The sequence below is a fragment of the Lissotriton helveticus genome, chromosome 5_1 (genome assembly GCF_964261635.1).
Source record: "Lissotriton helveticus chromosome 5_1, aLisHel1.1, whole genome shotgun sequence".
Taxonomy (NCBI): Eukaryota; Metazoa; Chordata; class Amphibia; order Caudata; family Salamandridae; genus Lissotriton; species Lissotriton helveticus.
Window position 1 is genome coordinate 1,960,512,154 of NC_136065.1, and position 26,424 is coordinate 1,960,538,577.

Here is a 26,424-nt window from a genome sequence, read left to right on the forward strand (position 1 = left end):
TATATATATATATATATATATATATATATACATACATATATATATATATATATTGACCTTTCTTGATACGAAAATTTTCCTAGAGGGAAATTAAATACAAACGACTTTACATAGGAAAACAACAGCAACAAATGGAACACTGTATGCCAGCAGCTTTCACCAGAAATGCTTATTTGAGAACATCCCATATGGCGAATTTTTACGAATGCGAAGAATTTGCTCAACGGAGGATCAATGGTTGAAACAAAGTGGAATCACTTCAAGAAGATTCGAAAGGATAGGGTATTCAAAAACACATGTTAGGAAAGGATGGGAACGAGCAAATGAAAAAAACAGAAATGATCTATTAAAATCAATTCAAGAAAATCCCACCAAAAAACATGAAAATGAACCAATGAGATTCATAACTACCTACTCAAAGGAATCATCAAAGATCAGACAAATATTAAAGAAAAACTGGAAAATTCTAAAACTAGACTCAACTGTTGGTCCACTTGTGGGAAATGCACTGCAGGTAACATATCGACGAGCACCAAACCTGGGAGATCGGTTAACACACAGTCACTTCCGCAAAGAAGGAAACAAAACTTGGCTACAAAGTAAAGGATTCAAAAAGTGTTACAACTGCAAGGTATGCCAAATTGCCACAAACACTCAAAATGTAATGATGGCAAATGGAAAGCTTTGGAACATACAAGACCTAATCACGTGTAAAAGCCAATTTGTCGTCTATGTGATTGAATGCCCTTGCCAACTCAAATACGTTGGCAGCACCAAATGCGAACTAAAGAAACGCATCTTAGAACACGTCAGGGCAACCATCCATGGAGATCGATGCAACGCTGTGGCCAAGCACATGGAAACTCACCATGACAGTAATTGGAAAATTTTGAGTTTCTATGGCATAGACATGGTAAAAAAACAGGCAAGGGGCGGAGACAGGGCAAAAACACTAAGACAAAAAGAATCACAACATATTCTAAGTCTACAGACCCTAACTCCTCAAGGGTTAAACCAAAGTGAAGAAATGTATATCCATTTATAAAAGACATTTGTCACAGCAATGACCAAAAGGGTGAAAACCTTTTAACTGTATATGAAATATGACAAAAATGAAACTGTGATAACAACAGCAATGTTCAGTCTCTTAAACTCCAGAGCAGTAAGATTTTTTAAGATTATTATTTATCTCACAGTTATTTCACTAATATTATTTTTTTGTTTACTTGCACATTCAAAGTAGGTCACAATAGTCCCAAACAAATCCCAAAAGTCTAAAGGTTCTAACTTTATGAAATAGGAAATCTTGATTAAGAACTGAATTACTCCCGTAATTATATATGCCACTAGAGGCACTTATTAAAAACGGGATATGTCGAGGAGTGAGGATATATAGATGTATAGCCACTGGGGGCAATAAAATTGATAGATCGTTGAAAATGTGTTAAAAAGTAATGGAAGAGTAATTTTTGTAAATAGAATTTCGGGAACATGTGGTGAAATCTTTTCAATATATTAATTTTGATGTTTAATGTTTGGATTTATTGATGCTGACAAAATGTAGTGGGATAAATACCATCATGTCACTATAAGTACCATAATGCCCCACGCAGCCAAAAACAGGAAATTATGTCAGATAGCCATTTTGTACATAATACTGCTAGGTAACAAGGGGCGTTACCGTGATCAAGATCTTAGTGGGAGATCAAAACGCGTTGGTGTGTTTCTCTGTTTGGAGGCAAATGAAATGAAATAAAATAAATATAATTTTCCTTACTATCATCGGAGTGCGACCTATCTTTTCACCTGCAAAGGAGAATTTGTGACATATGTAGCGGCTTTGCTCCACCGCAAGGTAACGCACAGCTGGAAGCAGCGCCACTTTCGCGAAAAGAGCAGCGGAATGGAAATGGATTAAGAGCGGACTTGGGCGATCGACGGCAACAAGGATTTGTTATAATCACTGATGCAGCAGAGGAGGTAACGAGGTGTCAACTGGACTCCACGGTGAGGACACGTTCAAGACCGGAGGGTAGAGGACGTGGTTCCCGTGCCGAAGAGAAAATGTAAGCCCTTGTGCCTGCCAGCGCTGCTACGAGCTGATTAATAAAAAAATTAAAATACAAACTATACAATTCGATGCCGGTCAGCGAGTGATTCCACCTGCATATTGCCTCTTTAAATACAGCACCTACTAAAAAGGATTTCATGGGAAATCAAGGCGCAATTTATCCTCGACATCCCACGACACAGCCACATCTCCGGACACCTAAGAGACCTGCACTGGCTCCCGGTCAACAAGAGAATCACCTTCCGTCTCCTCACCCACGCACACAAAGCCCTACACGATCAAGGCCCGAGCTACCTCAACAACCGCATCAACTTCCACGCTCCCAAACGACACCTCCGATCAGCCAGTCACGCCCTCGCCGCCGTCCCCCGCATCCGAAGAACGACAACAGGAGGAAGGTCCTTCTCCTACCTGGCTGCCAAGACCTGAAACTCCCTCCCGACCGACCTGCGCCTGACCCAAGACCACCTCGCCTTCAGGAAGAAGCTCAAGACCTGGCTGTTCGGGCAGTAGCAGCACCCCCCCTAGCGCCTTGAGACCCTCCGGGTAAGTAGAGCGCTCTATAAATGTCTATGATTGATTGATTGATTTAAGATAAACACTATTTATGCAGTAGTCACAATGGTGATATAGTAATTGAAATACAACATTTGAGCAATTCATGAATAATTGAAAGCACTCCAAACGTGTTAAACACAATGGAAACTCGGGAGGCAAGGAGACTGACTTTGTTACAGACACCAGAATTTTTTTAAACTGAGGTAACGGAAGGCGCAGACCCTGAAGCACCAAGAAAAACAGAGGCAAAAACTAAACTAAAAACTTGGGAGAAAATCTCAAAGAAAGAAATAAACAAATGGTGGGAAGTCACCACATTGAAAAAATATCTAGAAGTACAAAGAGTACCAAGCTGCCTCAGAATTCATCTAATGCCAAGTCATCAAGATTCCAGTAATGAACTGTTACAAGAATGGGCCGAATTATTTTGAACTCCTTATTAGGATTAATGAACATTTTGATAAAACACATTGAGATAGCACTCAAAAAAAATTAAATCCAAGTGTTGGAAATAGAGAAGGAACTATCAACAATGGACCTATCACCAGAAATGAAAAAGTTCAAAATCGAATTGGAAAAACAAATAGAATTGCATGAGGAATCTGTTCAAAACCGGAAACGTATCAAATTTCAACGTGATAAAGATGATTATAGTAAAGGAATAATATTCACATATGCACGAAAATTTGACTTGTTGAAACAACAAAACTACACAGGAAATATGACGGGCACTTCAGATAGTATGTCTTCATTAGCATCCTCTGATTTAAGTGATACAGAAAATATGTTGATAAAACAATCTTTTTAGGGGACATGCGGCTGGTCCTGCAACAGCGTCAATGGGAGCAGTCGAGGGGATTTCAGCCCCGAAATCAGAGGTAACGTGAAAAAGGCAGAGGAAGACAACAAACAAACAGACAAGAAGAGGAAGGAGAGGCATCGGGCGGAGAAAAGGTGGGAGCTGTAACGCGCAGCATGAGGTTGAAGAAAACATTTTAGAGGACAAACAGGAATTAACAGTAATCAACTTATCATGCAGACCAATCACGGATTAGGAAAACTCCCTGTTGAAAAAGGGATTAAACTTGTGTCCCAGTATACACATGGACATGGCACAGACAAGAATAGACTTGTATAAGTATATAGGAAAAATCAAATTGGCGAAGATGTTTAAAGATAAGGAAAATGAAATTAAGATCAAAAGGCAATGCATAAAGAAAGTGACACCAACTTCCTCTCTATTGGCAAAAGATTCGGAGAGTTACTTAACTTTGGTCAATTTGGATGCAGCAACTGAATCAGACCATATGACACTTCAGGAAACATGCACACAACTTGGGGAAGGACTGAGCCAAAAAAAGCTAAATCACACTTCTATCCTCAAATGCCTGCAGGAAATAAAATAGACATCTTTAACGAGGCAGTCACACAAGATTTATACAAACTGAAAAATCTAAAATATCTGGATAATTTGAAACGAGAGGAACGAATGGCATTGACAACTCTTAGCCAAGATGATAAAATTGAAATCAAGATAGCAGATAAGGGTGCAAACATTGTCAGCTGGGACAAGCAAGATTATATAAATGTAGCCCATGAACAACTAAGTGACGAAGCCTATTATGAGAAATTATCATCAAATCCCACCAGTAAGATGAAGTTGGAGTTAGACACAAAACTAAAAGGCTGGCTAGACAAAGGATTGATTGACCATGATGAATGGAAATACCTTACTGTGGAACGTCCTGTGACTGCAACGATGTACTTTTTGCCCAAAGTACACAAAAACCGCACTAGACCACCGGGGCACCCAATAGTCTCTGCAAAAGGATCTCTGTTTGAACCTATGGCCAACTACATAGATCACTTTCTGTTACCATTTGTTTCAAAACTTAGCTCATATATTAAAAACACCACGGACATGCTGAGACATCTGAATGGAACCCCATGGTTACCCACATATAAACTGATAACAATGGATGTCATATCATTGTACACAAATATTGATCATGATATTGGCATTACAGCTTGCAAATTCGTCCTGAATAAAAGGAATAAACAACATACGGAACATAACAAAATGTTGGAAGAGATGGTCAATTTGTGTTTAAAACAAAATGTTTTTTACTTTGGCGAAGAAATATTCGCCCAAACCAGAGGTACAGCCATGGGATTTTCTTTTAGTCCTAGCTTCGCCTGCCTCACCATGGGATGGTGGGAGCAGAAGTGGGCTTGGCAAACAGAAAATGATGAATTCCTGAACAAAATAATTCTCTGGGTGTGTTTTATTGATGACCTGCTCATCATTTGGGACAGGTCAGAAACAGAATTCAAGAGTTACTTTGAGATTCTCAATAAAACACCGGCAAACCTAAAATTCACATATGAATTAAGTCAAGAAAAAGTGACCTTTCTTGATACGGAAATTTTCATAGAGACAAATCAAATACAAACGACTTGACATAGGAAAACAACAGCAACAAATGCAACACTGTATGCCAGCAGCTTTCACCAGAAATGCTTATTTGAGAACATCCCATATGGCAAATTTTTACGATTGCGAAGAATTTGCTCAACGGAGGATCAATGGTTGAAACAAAACAAAGTGGAATCACTTCAAGAAGATTCGAAAGGATAGGGTAATCAAAAACACATGTTAGGAAAGGATGGGAACGAGCAAATGAAAAAAACAGAAATGATCTATCAAAATCAATTCAAGAAAATCCCACCAAAAAACATGAAAATGAACCAATAGGATTCATAACTACCTACTCAAAGGAATCATCAAAGATCAGACAAATATTAAAGAAAAACTGGAAAATTCTAAAACTAGACTCAACTGTTGGTCCACTTATGGGAAATGCACCGCAGGTAACATATCGACGAGCACCAAACCTGGGAGGTCGGTTAACACACAGTCACTTCCGCAAAGAAGGAAACAAAACTTGGCTACAAAGTAAAGGATTCAAAAAGTGTTACACCTACAAGGTATGCCAAATAGCCAAAAACACTCAAACTGTAATGATGGCAAATGGAAAGCTTTGGAACATACAAGACCTAATCACGTGTAAAAGTCAATTTGTTGTCTATGTGATTGAATGCCCTTGCCAACTGGCAGCACCAAATGCGAACTAAAGAAACGCATCTTAGAACACGTCAGGGCAACCATCAATGGAGATCGAAGCAACGCTGTGGCCAAGCACATGGAAACTCACCATGACAGTAATTGGAAAATGTTGAGTTTCTATGGCATAGGCATGGTAAAAAACAGGCAAGGGGCGGAGACAGGGAAAAACCACTAAGACAAAAAGAATCACAACATATTCTAAGACTACGGACCCTAACTCCTCAAGGGTTAAACCAAAGTGAAGAAATGTATATCCATTTATAAAAGACATTTGTCACAGCAATGACCAAAAGGGTGAAAACCTTTTAACTGTATATGAAATATGACAAAAATGAAACTGTGATAACAGCAATGTTCAGTCTCTTAAACTCCAGAGCAGTAAGATTTTTTAAGATTATTATTTATCTCACAGTTATTTCACTAATAATATTTTTTTGTTTACTTGCACATTCAAAGTAGGTCACAATAGTCCCAAACAAATCCCAAAAGTCTAAAGGTTCTAACTTTATGAAATAGGAAATCTTGATTAAGAACAGAATTACTCCCGTAATTATATATGCCACTAGAGACACTTATTAAAAACAGGATATGTCGAGGAGTGAGGATATATAGATGTATAGCCACTGGGGGCAATAAAATTGATAGATTGTTGAAAATGTGTTAAAGAGTAATGGAAGAGTAATTTTTGAAAATAGAATTTTGGGAACAAGTGGTGAAATCTTTTCAATATATTAATTTTGATGTTTAATGTTTGGATTTATTGATGCTGACAAAACGTACAGGGATAAATATCATCATGTCACTATAAGTACCATAATGCACCACACAGCCAAAAACAGGAAATGATGTCAGATAGTCATTTTGTACATAATACTGCTAGGTAACAAGGGGCGTTACCGTGATCAAGATCTCAGTGGGAGATCGAAACGCGTTAGTGTCTTTCTCTGTTTGGAGGCAAATGAAATGAAATAAAAAGAATATAATTTTCCTTACTATCATCGGAGTGCAACCTATCTTCTCACCTGCAAATAAGAATTTGTGACATATATAGCGGCTTTGCTCTGCCGCGAGGTAATGCACAGCTGAAAGCAGCGCCACGTTTGCGAAAAGAGCAGCGGAATGGAAATGGATTAAGAGCGGACTTGGGCGATCGACGGCAACAAGGATTTGTTATAATCACTGATGCAGCAGAGGAGGTAACGAGGTGCCGACTGGACTCCACGGTGAGGACACGTTCCAGACCGGAGGGTAGAGGACGTGGTTCCCGCGCCGAAGAGAAAAGGTAAGCCCTTGTGCCTGCAAACGCTGCTACGAGCTGATTAATTAAAACATTTAAATACAAACGATACAATTCGATGCCGGTCAGCGAGTGATTCCACCTGCATATTGAAGCGCTGGAAGCAGTGCCACGTTCGCGAAAAGAGCAGCGGAATGGAAATATATATATATATTTGTATGGATTTATTTAGCATTGTTCATTGCCCTTGTCCTGAGGCAGCCAAGAAGAATCCAAAAGGCTGAAACGCGTCCGCGTTGACAATTGTTTGGGGGAACCTCTATTAAATTAATAACAAGTGATTAATAACTTATTGTGACACAATAGAGCCAAAGGAAAAGAGATGCATTTGTCTATGTGCACATCTTGACTACCTCTGAGTGGCTCACCCAGAATAAATGTGTGAACACTAGTCATATAAATATTTTCGGGTATTGGCAATGTAGAGTTGAGTCTATAATTATTTGTTGTATATATTCTATATGTATTTTTGTATGTCCTTGTGTCATATATTGTTATTAGGTTTCTGTTCAAAGACCAGTCCCATTGTGTATGTGTCTTAAAGCAATTTGGTCAATATTTTTTTGTAGTACTGAAGACTGAAGATATACCCTATCTTCAGTCTTCAGTCCTACAAAAACATATTGACCAAATTGCTTTAATGTTCCCTATGATAAAATAAAATAAGATATTAATTCCTCCATACCTATCTTTTTTGTATATGATAATTGGTCTACTATGACAGCGTTCGGATTTGGAACCCGGTTCATTACCCTGGTTCAGAAACTATGCAAGAACCCGGTAATGAAAATTAAGCTAAACCGCGTCTCTTCAACATACTTTCCAGTCCAGCGAGGCACACGGCTGGGGTGTCCACATTCCCATCTCCTACTTGCCCTGAATATGGATCCTTTCATTAGTCATCTTTTGCAGAATCTGGGGATCCTTCCAGTTCACTTAAACTGAACAGAACTTAAGCTTTCTGTGTATGCGGACGATATTGCTATTTTCTCAATTAATCCATTGGTCGATGTAGCTTGTATTTCAGAAGAGGCTGAGCTCTTTGGCTCCTTTTCTGGGTACAAGCTAAACCTGGCTAAGACACAGACTATTCTGAATTATTAACCAGATACCCTGTTAACACCTCTAGGTGTTTCAGATACTACTACTTATTTAGGTATTTGCCTCAGTAGTCAAGTGGAGGATATAATCGCATTGAATTATGAGTCACTCCTTAAGTTGGTTACAGTTAATTTATGATCTCTGCATCGACTCCCGCTTAGTATCCTTGGAAGGTGCAATATTATTAAAATGATTGTACTGCCTGTTCTGCTCGATGTCCTTATGGGTTCCAGGCTCTTTCTTTAAGTGGTTAGAAAGCGTTACCAGCAACTTTATCTGGGGGTATAGGCGGGCCAGAAGGGCTTTGATATTTATCAAATTGCCTTATAAACAGGGGGGCTTTAAGCTCCCGGACTTTAAGTTACATTATTGGGCTGCTTTTGCTGGTAGGATCCAGAGCCTGTTAAGTGGGCTGAAAGCCGGGCTGTCTTCATTTGCTTATCAACTAGCTTGCGGACCAGCGATCGGGTTTATTTTCCATAAGACCTCAGATCACAATTATTACAAAAGGGTCAGATTCAAGGCAGTTAGGGATATTACCAGGATATGGCATGACGTTTCTGAGGCATATTCTTTGCCTCAGCTTCACTATTTCACTGTCCTATTTAGGAACCCAATACTACCAGAAATATTTCAGGAAACTGATGGGAAAGCTTGGCAAGGCATAGGGATAACTAATTTGGGTCAGCTGTATGACTATCAAGGGTTTCGCTCCTTTCTCTCATTGAGAGAGGAGTTTGGGCTCCCTCAGCATAGGTTTTATAAATACCTGCAGGTTAGGGACGATCTACTACATGCGCATAATCTGCACGATATCCCATTTACTTTTGAAATATTATCCGGTATCTATGGTAAGCCTGTTAAAACGTCAATTAGCTAATTCTATCAAAGTCTTATGTCAACGGTACAGAATGATAGTATGTAGATTTCTGTCAAATTAAGCCGGCGTTTGGTTTCAGATATCACTGTACAAGATATACAGGTGGCCCTAGATACCTTAGATCAATCAGTAGAATCTGTTCGTTTGAAGTTGCAGCAGCATAGGCCAGTGTTTATGTTGTATTATAGGCCAGAGCTTATTGCTAAGTAGACAACATTCCGAGTCTCATATAAAGCAAATATAGCCCTAAATGCAAGCTTTACGTAACTCACTTAAAGCATATGTTTCCTGACTGTCCCATGTTAAAACATTCTGGGAACATATTTACTCTCTGCTAACTGAGCGCCTGGGTCGGACGTTTCAGCTGACAGATAAGGAAATTATTCTCGGATTTAAGCATGAAGATACCCGCTATGAGAGGTCACTGGCTTCCATTATTATTGTATGTACCCGTCTCTATTGCCAGGGCTTGGATAAACCCTACTATCCCAAAGGTTAATGAATTTTGTGCCTTGCTTAGACAAGTGTTTGCGTTCGAACTGGCTCTGGCAAAGGCCAGAGGTCCTCGCTCCTGTCTAAGGTTGAAGAAGATTTGGTCCAAGCTGCGTTGGGAATAGCCCTGTAAATTACCATTAGGATTATGAAGTTTTCATCAACACATTTTGGCTTTGTTTTTCTTGTTTTTACCCTTTTAAGTTCACTACTGCTCGATTAATATTCAATCATGTCCTAAACTACGTGTATTATCCATTAAAGTTGTTCTAAGGGTTGTCTCATCTCCATCGGCTGCATAAACAGTTTTTTTTCGCTTGGTCAATAAAAATTTACAACGAAAAAAATGACTTTTTTCAGATGCAATGTGGTATTTACTAACCCTGGGCGAAGCACTACGCTATGCTCGCGTAGTTTGCGAAGTTTGCGCAACTTCGCACTACGCGAGCTGCACGTAGCACAGTGCGAACACGCGTAGCGCAGCAGTCATTTTTTGCTTGTTCGCGGTCCTCAACATCATGTTCGCGACCGCGAGCAAGCAAAATGACATCCCGGCGAGACTCTCAATGCTGGTAGGTCAGGTTTCTCATTGCGAGTGGTCATGCATGCTTGCGACCGCTCGCAATGAGAAACTACCAGTTCGGGTTGAGAAAGCTGCCGCTCGAGTAAAAATCTACTCGAGCGGCAGAAAACTACAGCTCGCACTGTGCAAGATGCCGTTGTAATGTTTGCACAGTGCCGGATGCTTGTTCGCACTGTGCAATCATTGAAAATGCATCTTGCACAGTGCGAACATGCTACTACGCAGCTCGCGTAGTGCTACGTGAAGTTTGCGTAGTGCGAAGTGCACTTCGCGTAGCTTCGCGTAGCGCTACTACGTGAACTACGCCCACCCTTAGTATTTACTGGCTTCTGTTTCTTTAAATGTATCCTCCTAATTGTAGTGCTTATACCATATGCGTCAAGCATTTACAGCTTTTTCTGTACTATAGTTCTTGGCAGAACCAATGTCTTAAGGAAAGGGGTACCTTATTGGGAGCAACTGCCGTTGACGCAAGCAGATAGAAGCGCTGGCAAGGAAGTCTGACCAGGTTTAGGGTACTGGCGGATGAACAATAAGAGAGGGCTAATTGAGAAGAAGGGGAACACAATTTGGCCCGCTGTATGCGTTGATGCGTTTACTAATTGTAGGCCACGGGCTTTTAAATGTCCAATACTGGTTAGAGGCTACAACACATTGGGGTCATAAGTGACACCAATGATATTCAACTACAATGAAAGCAGACCGAACAAGCTGAATTAAGCACAATGTGCAAGCATAGCAGCAATTCTCACAGTTAGTTTATTTATTCTGGCAATGTTAGTCACGGAAACCTTAATTTGGTAAGAGATAGATACCATTTGCTTAGTTTGAAAGTAGATTTAATTGAAGTTGCGTGTTTTCGATGTTTGAAACATTATTCCAACACCTGCGCTCACAATAACCGCATTTGCATCAAGTACTGCAATCATTGGTGGACATATATTCCTTGATTTTAGTCATTTTGGAGATTAATGCGGGAAAGACGCAAAACAGTATTCGGGTTATATTCACTTTATTACCGTCCATATGTTCAACCTGAACTGACGACTGAGCGTCGGAATAGAGCAAACTTGATGGAACAGTTTACTCACACTTCCACTCTTCTACATTGGGTATTTCACATCTCGTGATGTGATGGCAACAGGCCAGGAAGCCTGATTTGCCACGTTCTTGGCCTTAACAAACTCCTTCCCTGCTTGCTCCCCTCCATAGGCGTGAAACCCCACACTCCAGTGGTTGCTAGAACTAATTCAAACAATCTTTTAAGAGGGTTGCATGCGTGCCACGTTGTGTGTACTCAATTACAGTACAAGCTTCATAATGCAAGAGGGACTCGCAGCCACGTGAAAACCGATGTTTCAAAAGGGCTACAGCTGTGACCATTATTAAGAACATAAGAAACGCGATGGCAAAAGTTCAAGAGATACACTGGGGAAACCTGGTTTTCCCCTCACGTCATCGAAAATAAAAATCACTGAGCTGTGGATGTAACCACAGGGATTAAAGACAATGACTGTTGTGAACATGTCTGGTTTGAAATACGGATCAGGATTTAGGAGGGGGGATCTGATATTAGAAAATTGTGACTGCTTAAAACTTAATCGGTAGTCAGGAACAGTTTGTTATGTTTCCAAACAACCATCGGGTTCCACGTCTTTCTGCCCTCTCTTCCAGTGCTCTAAGGAAAATGGTGCTCAGGTCTGAGTGCAAGGTAACCCCCACAAATGACAGAATATTTCAATTCTGGCAGTCAATATATTCACATCTATGAAATGGTAAGGGTAAGTGCTACACTTGATCATATCTGGGTGTCTAATTTGCTGCTGCCATCAAACCTACCTTTTTTCTCCCCCGGGTCTGGAACGCTCGATCAAGCTCACTCTTAACTGTTTTTCTCCTCTCAACTGTTTTTTTAAACTCTCTTTCTTTCTGTCTCGCGTATTAATAAGTATGCTCCACCCCGCTCAAGCAAGCTCACATTTCTGAGCTGCTTCACATGATTAACATGATGCATCTGAAGGTATTGATTACAATCTCTAATCTAATGATTTTGTTGCAAATATTAGCTGCTACACCTTTCTACACTGTGTGGTGTTTTTGCCTTTTCTGTAATGATATGATGTCCCCTCGTAGTATGTCAGCAATACAGAAAGAAAAAAAACATATCGGTCTAGACAGTTTTCCAAAAACAGTAAAGTGCTGCCTACATTTCAATGTCGGCTAATACTAAGTGATATAAGCCAGTAATGCATCCTCCTGGTTATACATTTTGGACCACACGATACCAGGTGTTTCCAGCTCATGGGGCCACATGTATCAACTTCTTTTGTATTCCCAAATGGTTGAAATCGCTAAATGTGATTGTTTGCAAAAGCAAAATATGCTTTTTAGATGTAAGAAATGCTTTAGAAGTGTATTTTAGGTAATCACAATGTTTCGCAATACCCTAAAATTGCGATTCCCCTAAGTACCAACATTTCCTAAATGCAAACTGGGCATTTAGGAAATGCAATTATCATTGACTTCAAGTCGATGGTAATCATGTGCAATTTTTGAAAATGCACAAAAAATGCATTTTGTTATGTGCCATGTAGCGTGTGTGCTTTACATGTGCAAATTTATTTTTAGGGTCCTTGGTTTTGCATTTCCTAATTTGTGATTACCAATTCGGTAATGCAAACCATTTGCACCTATGGGCCTTAGGCCCATAGGAACAAATGGAATAGCATTTCCTAATAGAGATTCCCTAATTGCGGTTGCGACTCTGTAGAAATTTCTACTAGGGAGTCACTATTTTCTTACACATCATTTAGCATTTCCTAAATAACAATGACCTAAAATTCGTTATTTAAGCAATGCAAAATAGGACTTTGATATTTGTGACCCATGGTGTTAAGGATCATTCAATATTTGTAGTGATGATAGCAGCATAAACGCTGAATGTTCTGTTATATAAACACTACTTTTATCTTGTCTGATGTAAAGATCTTGAGTGTCTTCGAAAGTGATGAAGAAATATTTTAAATAATTTTATCTCATTTGATCAGTATTTTGCTGCAAGTCTCTATTTCAGTGAGATAAGTTCTGCGTGTGGTAATCATAATTTAAGAAAGATAATTACACTCAATTGTTTCACTGTTCAGTTGCCAGTTTCAAAATCCGAGCTACTTGTTCTTGTATGAGAATAGATCAAAGGTTGTCCATCCGTATCATAACATAGGAAGGGTAGACACATAGGTGGGTAAAGGTCCGTGAAGTATTTTGTCTTTAGTAAATGCAATGTATTGCTCTTCCTTCCTTTGCAACATGGTCACCTATTGTGCTCCTTCTTTCCCCATTTTGTCTTCCCCAATTGCAGCCTTCTGGTCAACCCCCTTTTTTGTAGAATAATGGTACAGCCTCACATGATGTGAGAGGCTGTTTTAGAATGTCTGTGTTTTTTATGCAAAGCTGATGTCTGTGAGGAAGAAAATTAACTAATTACCTATAACTGTGGTTATCCAGTATTGGTATATTTCATAGATTCACATGCTTGTATCATTCCCTGTCGTCAAAGTGGGAGTCCCACTGTACAACTAGAAAAGCAGTGTAATGTTAAAACATAGCTTGGAAAGGCTATAAAACGTTCACTTTAGTAACATACCCTTGTCTTTTAAAAGCAACCAAACTCCCACCAATTAGTTTGCAGCACCATTTAGAACACAATCTAGAACACTCTGCTCAGAAGTTTCTGTCTCTGTCTTTTTAGTGCACAAGTGTGAATAAGAAATAGTACCAAAGAGAAGATGAGCCTCTCAGGGGAGGCGTGTGAGTTGCATATTAATCTATGAAAGATAATGTGCCCCTTAGCTTGTTGATATAATGTAGTCGTGTTCATATTTTTTATGTGCGGGAAGAGACTGTATGTGTGCGCACTTCTCTCATCCATGTGCAAAACTAAACCACATTTTATGGCATTGTGTCAGCAACCTATTCCTTTCAGGCTAGGCTTGATGTGAGGTTAGGCGTAAGAGAGGTGTCCCTCAGCCATTTGTTTCTTTGTACAAAATGGAGAAATTTTAAAATACTTTTATCCAAATGCTTTATAAAAACAGGATCTCTTTTATAGAAATAGCTTAACACATGGTAAAAGAGTACACAAATTAAATGGCCTTGCTTTATGGAGTCTCAGACAATTTTGAGCTTCCCACCCTAGAAAAGCAATTTGGCTGGCATTATGAATTGCTCAGTAAGTGGTCCAGATTTTCCCCATCCCCGGAGTTACCAATAGTGGGAATACCAGTAATTCTGGAAATGGTGACAAAGCAGCCCATTATATATCACACACTGTGAATTTTGTGTCTTTAATATTTAATCACAAAAGGAGACCACTGGAGTGTTTATGATACCCTTAGCCATAAATAAATAAATATATATTTTTTTAAAGACAATCATATATTCATGTGATATTTGTTGGATGATTAAGATACTAATCGTTTTTAGGACTCTGCGCTAACAGCCCAGCCACACTTTTGACTTAGATCTGGCTCAGACCTCCCTGTTAATTTGTTGGTTCACCCACCTCTAGGAAGGTGTACTGCTTTGAATTCCAAAATGTTGATATACAGAAGTAACTGAGAAGCTTCCCATTTGCTGACTTGTAATTCTTAAAGATTAGCTCCCCAATCCTCCAAGGAAGCATCTGTTGTGAGTACCAATCGTGAAACTTGGGGTATGAAGGTTAGACTTGGGCATAGATTCATCTCTTGAATCCATCAAGAGAATGCCATTAGTATTCCTGGAGTAACATGAATTGTATCATCAAAGGATCTTTGTGTTTGGATCTATTGTCTGTCTAGTTCTCCTTACAATTGCCACATTCAAATGTGTTAGAATGGCAGCAAAGGAATGCATAGGGACATCATGCCTAGTAGAGACTTGAATAAGCAAACTGAAAGTGACTTTTTTCCTTACACTGCACGGGCTAATTACTTACATTTTGTTCGTCTTTCTGGCATTAGATATGCCTTGTCCTGCACTGTATCCAGAGTTAACCCCAGGAACGTTATTTTCCTGGACGGTGTGAGTACTGATTTTTATGGTTCAACGTAAGGCCTCATGTTGTGAGCAGACGTAGGCATGACTTGGTAGACATCTTTGTAGATTGATGAGAAGGGGCATTGACTAACCAATCATCAAGGTATGGAAATAGTTGGTGTTCTTCCTGTTTTAGGAATGTAGATACTGGAGCCAGGCACTTTGTAAAAATACAGACAGCAGATTTAAGGCTGAATGGGAGAACTTTGAAATGATAATGGCTGCCAGCAGGGTAGTGACGCGAACATGCATTACTGGGGTATTTCCCAGGCCGAAGAAGTACAAAGCGTCCACACGGTTTCTGGATTTGGGTTTCATTGTGCCAAGCAATTGGTTACCCGTAGGTGGAAGGCGGTAGAGCCCCCGCCGATAAAAGCCTGGCTCCTCTCCATGCTGAATTGGGTGAAGGCTGAAGCTGTATCCCTGGTACGGGAGGACATGATGGGATTGTGTAAATTCCCCATTTCCGCTGCATGGAATGCTATGTTGTGTGCGTTGCAGGAGTTGTCGACACCTGATGACCAGACAAATGTCCCCAATCCAGATGTACAGAGCGCTTTATGTGTGTACATTTACGGCCCAGGCTTTGAATCGTTGTGTGGACTCTGTCTCGAACACCGCACTGGACAGCAATTTCTTTTAGTACGGTTGTGCCCCCCTGAGATAGTCGATGGGGATCCCCCTTTATGTTAGCTGGGATCTGTTTTCCCTTCCATACTTCTTTGGGGCCCCCATTTCCCTTCCCTCCTCCTTTCCTGATAGTTACTCCCACATTAAGGGTTGTTTTTTTATAAAATTGTTTGACTTATTGTGATATGGCAGAGTGAAGCCACAAGCATCGTACATCTGTAATCGACAAGTAATGCAAAGTTGAAGTTTTTATCGTACTATAATGCAGCAATTTTTGTCAGGGGGAGGAGTCATGTCAGGCGGGAAATGCCCTGTATTAAAACCAGTTACTCAAAAATGGATGGATGTATCTATGCCGTTGTACAGATGAATTGCGATTTGGATGTGTTACTCATCTACTGGCTCTGTTCGATATTATTATTTATGATATATTGTTGTATATTCTTGTTCACAACCACAAAATCTTTAATAAACAGATCAAACAGATGATAATGGCTGCCAGCTACTATGGACCTTAAAAAGTTTCAATGGCGTGGATGAACTGGAACATTCAAACATACATCTTGGAGATATAATATTGTCATATAAGCTACCATGGTTCAGAAGTTGGAGGATGTCTTGAATTGTGACCATGCCAAATTTCTGTTTTCATAGCATTTTGTTTAATTTTTACAAATCCACGATGGATCTCCCTAACTTCTTTTTGATCTAAAAAGAAACGGGAGTAAAAAACACTTTTACTTTCTGGTTTCTAGGGACTCATTCTATGACCCTGTTGCTGAGCATGGTCTGGACTTCTAACCTCAGAAGATGCAGATGCTTTTGCAGGTGACTTTAGCGGTAGAGTCAGAGGTCGTTTTTTAATGAAATCTAGTATATGACCGATTGTAATTGGGTCCAACACTGGTCTGTTGTTATTTGTGTTCATTCGGATAGATGATTGGGTATGTTGCATCTGAGGCATGCAAGAGGAGTTGGAGCTGTAGCTGCCTGGGTTCCGTCACTGTCACCTTCTTGTGTCCATGCCCTGTGGGCCCTGTTTTCCTCTCTGAGTTTGCCTTGTGTAGGCCACTGAGGTAGGTTGTCTTTGCTGATATTATGGTTGAAACTGTTATGATGTAATTTGGTAGGTTTAATACCTGCATGGTTGGTAACCTCCCCTATAAAAGAACTGTCCTCGTCCTCCACGAAAAGGATGTTTTCTATACTGCACAAACACAAAACTTTGCTGTATCAGTATCCCTTTTTATGGGATACTGATACAGCAAAGTAGAGCCTCATCAATATGCTTCCCAAGTGGATCTTCACCATCATATAGTAGGTCTAAAATTTTGCTTTGCACTTCTGGTCTGATAGACATGGCTTTCAACCACCAGATTGCTGCTCCTGCTAGCTGCCTGAAACCTGTGAACACAATGTCCATCATGCAGTCAATTACTTCTGAGTAGGCTCGCTCTCCTTCTTGCAGGATCTTCTTGGCCTCTGACTTCACGTCATCTGCAAGATGATCTATGTATGGTGCCATGTCTGACTACACCGGTCGGTCATAGCGTCTGAGTACTACCAGCGAATTAGCCGCTTGCACCGTCAATACTGATGGTTTCTGATGTTGTCCAAGCACCTTCCCTCTCTATCAGGTGGTGCGTATATCGGTGCTGATGGGTTTTTTGAATGGCGAGAGACACTTGCATTACCCTGGAGTCAGGCTTCGGATGTTCAGTTAGTGAAGTTGAAGACTTTTCAGGCGCTTATTATATTTTTTATCCAGAAGTGGCAACACTCTTGCTACTGTTGCTGGATTTTTCAGTTTTAATGCCTTCCTCACATAAATAATTCACAATAGGGATAGCTCTTATGGTCTTGCGAGATGTTTCTTTAAAATCGTATAAGAAACAGTCTGACTGTTTCAAAGTCATATGAAGTTCAAATCTCTTTGCAGCTCTTTCTAGGAAATTATGAAATCCTCATATACACTCAGGTGGAGTATCTGTCGGTTGTGGTACTGGAGATGATGGAGCTGGAATTAAATAATCATACCACTCAGTATGTATGTCTCTCATTTGTCCTTCCTCTCCGTCTTTATCGGAAGGCATACTATGATCCAATGGGATATTTTTTGATTGTGGTGTATGTCTTTGAGAAGTGGCTGTTGGTATATTATGCACCGCTTGCAGAGAGGATGGCTGTATTTGCGGGGTTTGAGGAGGCACTGAAACCTGCCTACGTGAGACCGATGAAGTTGGTAATCATTTGTAGTAGTCTGTGAGCATCAGTCAAAAGTCTGACACTAGTGCTTTTGGTACACATTTACCATGTCCTCCAGGAATAGCTGTTGCTGGTACGACTGGAATTGATCTGTGTAATTTAGTCCCTCTTGTTAAGAAATATAATACTCCTGTAAATATATATATAGTATTTTTTCCACATTACCAGATTTGTGGTCAGCATCTCGATGTCTGTCCACTGCATGTCTTCGTGGGAGTGATTCATTTCCAAGAAATGGGAGCACAGTTTGGTGGTGTTCTTTTTCAACCTAATGTTACTTTTGTGCTCGCCAATTCTGAGTTTAATTTTACGGCAGGTCGTCCCAATGTATTTTTTCTGACATGGGCACTGAATCATGTAAATTACATGGGATGAGTTACAGTTCGTGAACTGCTTTTGTGTCCAAACGAAGTTGTTCATTAGTTGTAGAGTTTTTGTGGCTGTCGTTGTTTTACAAGCAACACAGGTACCGCAGGGGAAATGTCCTGATAGCTTGCTATCACACAAAAGTTATCACCCAAAGCCCCTCAGGGTCAATTTGCCCTACAGTCAGCATCTCGATGACATGCAGTGGACAGTCATCGAGATGCTGACCAACAAATCTGGTAATGTGGAAAAAATACTATATGAAAAGGAGCAAAGATGGGTGGACCGCTTACGTACATTTGAATACGGACTGAACGACAATATCGCTTGGCATCATTTTGCAAAATAAACACAAAAAAAAGAAAAAGTGATATAGTGTGAAAACATGCCCATAGCATATGACTTTAAAAACCACTCGAACCAAAATGAAGAAATAGATCCTTAACCATACAGGATGCAAACAATCATCAATTTCTCTATTAGCATTCCTTTAACTTTCTTTCAAGTCAAATCTTCTCTGTATTGTAATTACAATCAAGTTCACAGGCAATCCGACAACTCTGCGCCTTTAAACTATAGCGGCCCACCCCCTTTAAAAATGAATCAGCAACGCGACTTCCGCCCACCGGGGGCAGAGTCAGCACAAGGCTAGAACGTAGCCTCCACGCGGGTAATGGCGGCATGAAAACTTCGAATCTGGTTACGGGTAAGACGTAAAATTGCCTTTTTTCCAAACTTATAGACGTTTTCTGCTCTACCCCAGCTCTGCACTTTTAAGAAGTGGTCCCCCGTTGGAAGCAGTATACTCTTACACAGCAGGTAAGAGCTGAATGCGCGTTCACAATGGTGAATGTTTGTTTTGTTTGTTTCGAGTAATATGCAAACGCCTAGACGCTATGTCATTTTTTACAACAGCGCTGTTATAGTTCTTCGAATTATTTCAGAAGCATAAGCAAAGTTTAAGTTAAAAAATGTTTGCACAATTCCTGTCTCCCCCATTCTAACATAGTTTAGTTGGGCAAAGCACACAAAACACCTTTGAGCGCTAACGCTTTACACGTTACTCTTTGGATCCATTTGCTTGTAAAATATAACGCAGATCAACAATGGCGGTAGAGTGCGACCTGAAATTACTCGGATTGCGCCTACCACATTGAAATGAATGTAGAGACCTATCGCCCTGAATACACATAATTGTGAATACACGGCAATTATTTCCTAGCGCCCAGCCACATATAATTATGTTGCACTGATAGCCCCCCTATTTCTTCCCTTCCACTAAGACCAGCGTAAATAAAATTATTACCTGTGATTTTGTACTAACCCCCACAGAGAACTTAAAATCTAATGTTTACAACAATCAGCTAAGATGTTTTAAAATTTACATTCTTTCCTAGATTATGAAGAGCATACTTCTCATACAATTAATATGAGAAAGGGATTACCGCACAAGTTGTGTGAGTAGTATTTTATGTGTAAACTTTTTGTCTATCTTATGTTTGTAAGTCCTGACGAAAGCTCCACAGACCTTCTGGCCCAGAGAGCTGAAACATGTCGACAACTCTTTCTTTGTAATACTATATGGTCCAGTAACTTGGCCTAAATCTAGTATAAATAAATCTTTTTAACCAATGGAAACCTGCCCTGAAATAAAATTACCTGGCACTTTTCTCATTTTTTAACTGATTGTTTATATATTTTTTCTTCACCTTCTTCTGTGGGAAAATCCTTTTTGTCTCTGGACACTGCACTCGAGACTGGAGGTGCCTCTGGATGAGGCAGGCAGTACACACAAATAGGAATAACCCTATGATAACTGCGTGAATGTCAATGTGGGGCGGATGAAACAAATATACCGCAATTCCATCGAAAACATTGACTTCTTTGAGGGTTTCCTTATCTACACTGAACCAAAGGTTGAGCAGTGTAACAAGTGTCCATTTTTGTTGATTAAAAATACATGTTTAACCTTACACTGCTCTTCTAGCTGTACCGTGGGACTCCCACATCGAAGACAGGGAACAGTTCAAGCATGTGAATCTATGAAAGCTCCAATACTAGAGAATAAAGTTTTGTCTCGCTCCTTCTGGCAGGGTGATTCTTTCCAACTACAACAGTGAGTTCTTCAGGAACTATGGCATCAAGTTAACCCTTTGAATGGAAGGCTGGAAATCCTACACATGTTCCTTGCCAGAAGATCTTACTTGTTTCTAGCATTGGCATAGGAGCTCTGAAAACTGGCACAGCCAAGGTGAATACACCAAGCTGCAAACACAAGAAGTACTGGAATGAAGAGAATAAACGAAAATGTAAAGAGGAACCATTCAGACAAGTAAAGTATAAGATAGCATACCATGGATTGAGTGCCCCTTCCCAGGAATAAGCAAAATCTTTACCATTGGCATTGAGCTAGCTCTAAAAAATGTCCACTTCTATGTAACAAGGTCTGCAAACATGGAGTCGAGAGCTAACTGTTTGAGTTCTCCCACATGGGGCATATTCTCAGCATATTTGTTCATTTGTAAGTTGAGTATCCCAGTAATGTGGCACCAGAAAATAAAGATTTTGCATCAAAATGGCCAATTGCCAGACTTCTGTAACCAGCCAGAAAACTGGATGGGAATAAATGCTGCTTTAGATTAGAAACAAAACAAAGCTATTTCAATAGTGACTCTATAACACATCAGGCCCAGAAATTCTCTCTTGTTCCATGACACTTATTGGAGGTTTTGAAAATTGCTTCTCAAAACAGTTTTACGAGGAAGTGTGTGAAGATGCCATGAGTTGCAACCCTTTCCCCTGCATGGGTATGCACTGTTGCCAATTGGCACTTTAGAAAAGCAAGCTTTGGCAAAGCCAATAGGTCTTGCATATAGTGAGAAAAAAACAATTGATACAATTACCCACCCGCCCCATCATTTTGTAGGTGCACACATGCACTTAACACAAATTCCTGTCACTATAAAAGTATACAGGTTTTTAGGTCAAACCTACTAAGGTGAGATTACCAAAAAATATACAGTCCACCCATTTGCTTACCATTGGTTGGCTTGCATATCACTCTCATTGGCTGTGTCCTATTTGAAGGCTTTGTTGTCAAACTTATGTCTGCCACTCCAAAGGCATACATCCTCTTTACCATCTCTTTGATTGGCTGGCTTCTATGATTGCTGTGCATTTTTCGGGAACTTCTTTTTTTCATTAAACTCTTCATGAGAGTGTTTTCTCGCTGTCTGCCTCATGTTTTTTTTCTCCCTCCCCCCAGCTCTCTCCCGCACCAACGCTTGTGTTGCTCTCTATGTTGCATGTGTGCTTTTGGGCCCCTCGTTCCACATTGCTCACGTTTGCCCATGTTCTCTCACTATTGATGCTTCTCCCCTACCTAATGTGTGACTGCACCCCCACCTTCTCCTCAACAAGCAATCTACCCGTCCATTGTTTTTAAAAGTATGCTATGTTTGAAAACAGCCAGTCCGAGCTACTTGTTTTTATTCAAGACAGTGGGAGATTAAGCAATATGGCAGAAGGCTGAGGTGGTGAAGCAACACTGTGGTCAGAAAAGAAACAAAATGAGAGAGAGAGCGTAGGCGAAAGAGAGCAGTGTGGATTGTGGGGGGGGCAGAAGGTGAGAGAGAGCAATATGACTGCAGATGGGGGGGGAAGCATATGGGTGCGAGAACAACCTGGAGGGAGAAGAAACAATGGAAAACATATGCACTCTTATGGAGTTCTTATTCAAAAAGAAAAAATAGTTCCTTAAAAGTGAGCAATGGAAGCATACCAGCCAGCCAATCAAAGAAATGGTAAAAAAGCCTCTACTCCAGGGTAGGAACATACAGAAATTGGTAAGGCTGAACAACGGAAAGCGAACCAACAGAAAGCTAACACATAAGTGTGACAGTAAAGCCAACCAGCAAAAAGCAATGGGCGGCTGCAAGGTTTTGTATATTCTTGGTAAATCCGCAATATGTCTTTCGCAACCAGACAGCTTGGGCTGTATGGTAGGCTCAACCAAAATTAGGAGTACCCAGTGTGACAATTAGCATATGAGTAGGCGGAGTATGTTAACAAGAGAAGATCCGCCATACCAGGCGTGCTAAAGTCACAAGTAAAATAACTTTATCTGACCCCTGCATTGTAGCTCTCGCATACTGTAAACATGTGGACAGGTTTCAAAGTAAGGGATTAGAGTGAAGTGTAGAAAGGCAGTATTGATTAGCCTATGATGTTAGAAAATTATTTTTAAATCGTCTTTGCCAAACTGCGCCTCTGTTTAGGCAGTGCTTGCAGAATGCATGCGAGGTGGCCAATAAAGCAGACCTAAGTACACTTCTGTCAGGAACGGGGGTAGAATGACACTTCTCTCTCATTTGCTCTTCTGGAACGTGCTTGTCAATCCGGATGTACAAATGCCATTAATAAGGTGTATAGCAATCGTATATATTGTAGATAACCGGTATGGGTCACGAAAACTCAGAAAAATACAGATCCATGGCTCTGTCCAGATATAAAAGAAACACTCCCAGCACACCGGCTTTGTGCAAAACCTAATCTAAATGACAGAGCGAGTGGGTAGGTATAAATATTATGGACTACTTTTCCTCATTTAACCACCTGGCTGCTTTAGAACCCACAATATTCTCACAAAGTGAACCTAAAGTGCCAGAGTAAAGTGTATACGTATAGCTGTATTTGGGCAAAGTTTGCAGAGGGTAGGAAGTGAAGCAGTCTTTTATTATATCCACATAGGCACGGGGAGAGTTTGTTGGTGCTGTGTTCCTTTTCCCATCAGTAAACTCCTGAATTAGGCAGTATGGTGTGCAATGGGCTGCCTCATTGATATGCATGTGGTGTTACCCACATATCATAAAAGCACTGGAATAGCACAAGAGGTACTTACTAGCCCACCCTATGTCATCCAAAATGATTGGTCTGGTGAGCAGGGCTAGAGGAAGGGCTCCCAGTTTCTCCCTATGGGTCCATCACCCAGATCTTATTCCTAGAATGGTGGCACAAAATGGATGGGAAAGGAAAGTGAGACATTAGATGGATAAGTGAGAGGAATAAGACACACAGTAGATGGCGTTGGGGGACAGGGCTCAACAAGGGTGATGAGTGGATTAATGCAATAGGGATAAAAAAGGAAGTGAAACATCCTCTGGAAGCCAGACGAGAGATCAAGGTCCAAGTTGGATGAGATGAGTGAGGCACTTGACAAATGAGTGATGGGCCTTAGCCACAAAGTAGACAGATGAGAGGTCATGGGTCAAGATGGATGAGCAAGGAAACTAATTCTAAAGGTAGAAAACTGGGGAGACCTGGTTACCAAGGTGGTAGAGAGGCGTGAAAGATAGGCGAGGCCCCTCATGGATCAGAAAGGGAAAAAGACTTAAGAGGAATGAGCGTGGGAGTAAGACACTATAGAACTAGATAGGGAGTGGCGTAGGCAGCAAGATGGGTGAGAGAAATGAGGCGGCAGCGCATGAGTGGATGGGGCAGACAATGTAGGACTGACTGGTATGCCAATTACACTTTGCTAGCCCATGAACTGACTGGATTGTGGCTCTCCACCCCATGAGAGGTTGCTGGTCTTGTTGTGACCTGAACAATGGTGAGCTCGTGCCGCTCCGTCCATTGAGTTGTCTTGGAGTGAGACGCCACGGGCCAGTCGCATAGGTCCAGTAATTGGACTGAGAAGGTGAGCGGGCCAAAGGCGAGGGACAGCAGGCCGGATTTAGGCTCTACAGCCCATAAGAGGTTGCTGGCCTAGTAGCAGCCTGTACAACAGTGAGCTTGGGCCGCTCCACCCAGATTGTCAACGGTGCAATCGTGAACCTGGTGCTGGAAGAGGTACACACGAACACTGGCAGACTGCGAAGATGGAGTCACAGGAGAGCGAGGCTACCTGCCTTCCTGGAGAATGGCAGTGAGCAGTCTGGGATTTATTTATTGGACTGAGGACTGTTCTGCCAGATGCAGATAACATGGGGCGGCGTTCCTCCATTTAGAATGGGCCTGTGATGCTATGAGAGCTTATTGGAATGAGGTACTAGGTGCTACCTCTGAAATGACGGCGAGGTAGTTCGAGCTGATCCTGTAATTGCCATTTTAGAATATGTTGAGGACATAGATGTTCCTGAGAGGCGATTCATAGCCCTAGCCTTGCTTCTAGCTCAATGGCTGGTGGCATGTAGATGGTGCATGGGAAGAGCTCGTAACTTCAATCAAACGTTGGCTTAGAGAGCTTGTTTATTTCACTGAACAAATGGATATTTACGCTGAACTGCTGTCTCCTACATCACGACCCTCGGATATCTGGCACACCTTACAGGACTCACGTCGGTAATCAAACCTCAACCACGAAATTAAAGTAGAACCTCTTCCATTCCGTTCTACTTGGGGATAATGCTCATTTACAACAGTGTAGCAGCTGGTGTTTTGAATGTTCTCAGAGTTTCTCCAGAGCATGTATTGTCATGCCTTTATACTATACTAATCTCCATAATCACTTACCATGTTATAACATTTTCAAACGAAATAAAATAATTTTTAAAAAAGTGGACTTCCTTCAAAAATGTCATGATAGCTGACCTGCGTTTAATCACCAGCAAATCATCAAAATCAGTTACTGTGTCTAAATATAACAACACAGTTTACCATATCTTTTCTGAATCGAACTAGTTGTGACCCTGCCTTCTTATCATGTAAGCCCATGTACTTTTACACTTTCAATATTCAGAGGTTTTTTCCTCTCCTCATTGTACTCTATCTTTGCCTCTCTCCCTCAATAGATATTCTGTTACCGTTGTGTTTACAGGATAAAATAAGTTTCCCTTTCTTGATCCGATTACTCCCTGCTTGCACATCATGTTATAACGTTATGTAAATCAACATTTTTGGGGGCTGAGGTCACGCTATATAAAATCCACTCATACATAAATTAATTATAATAACTGTACTTTCCCATTGTTTAATTTATATTTTACTGTAATTTTAATAAATGGCATAACAAACAAGATAACAATAGACACAGTGAAAGTGAAAGGGTATGAGACCCAGCTACAAAAGGGACTATTTTTGGTTACCTAGTTAAGCATAAAGAGGATGGGAAAATGACTTACCTAACAACAGTTACAGTGTAAAAAAGGTGTCCGCACCAGATTCATAACCATTGAATAATTCATTTCAACCTGGCAGGACTTCAAAACACAAAACGCTGTTTATTTTTCCCTATCTGTTTAAAAAAATAAATGCAAATGAAAAATCTGAAAAAAGTGATTAAAAATAAACCATGCTGAGAAAAGCGTGGCTGCTCCTCTAAATGTTGATTTTACTATCAGTTAAGCATAATTAAGCCCGTAGATTTCAGAACCTGAGATTCTGTTTGTGAGAAATTGGGTTCCTGGCTGAGAGGATTGTGGGCCTTTCTCAAGTAACAGCCACAATCTTAGTCATGGAAAAGCACAAAAAAAAATCACTAAATTAACCTGGTAACCCTCTGGTAGCTTGGTACACAAGCAGTCAATGTTTTAACTTAGAGGCAATGTGTGAAGTAGCTATTCAGCACATAAACAGTAATACATTAAAAATACAACACAAGAAAATTCCATACCTATTGAAAAAATAGAGTAAAGAACAAGTTACTTACCTTTGGTAACAATATATCTGTAGGAAACATTAGTTATAGATTCCTTACCTTAGAATTACCCCCAGGTATCAGACTGGATCCGGAAAGTTTTTCATCTTTCATCAGCAGTACCTCTGCACGTCGGAAGGTGGCGTCGGTCGGCTCCGCGTTTGTCGTTGTGTCGCCGGGATGATGTTGGAGCAGATACTTAGACATCGCCCTCGCGCTGACGTTAGTTCTGTATACGACTTTCCGTGCCAGAAACACAGAGCCATGCAAGATACTTACCACTGGTGCACAAAACTAGGGCCCTGAAAGGATAACCTTAGCCCTCGAAATCCGTTTGCAGAA

At 40.6% G+C, this 26,424-nt stretch overlaps 1 protein-coding gene across 8 annotated transcripts in view; it reads right to left on the bottom strand.

Moving 5' to 3' along the window:
• FBXO47 (F-box protein 47) overlaps positions 1-26,424 on the bottom strand; it is a 1,641,665-nt gene that overhangs the window by 1,311,950 nt on the left and 303,291 nt on the right. The window lies entirely within an intron of this gene.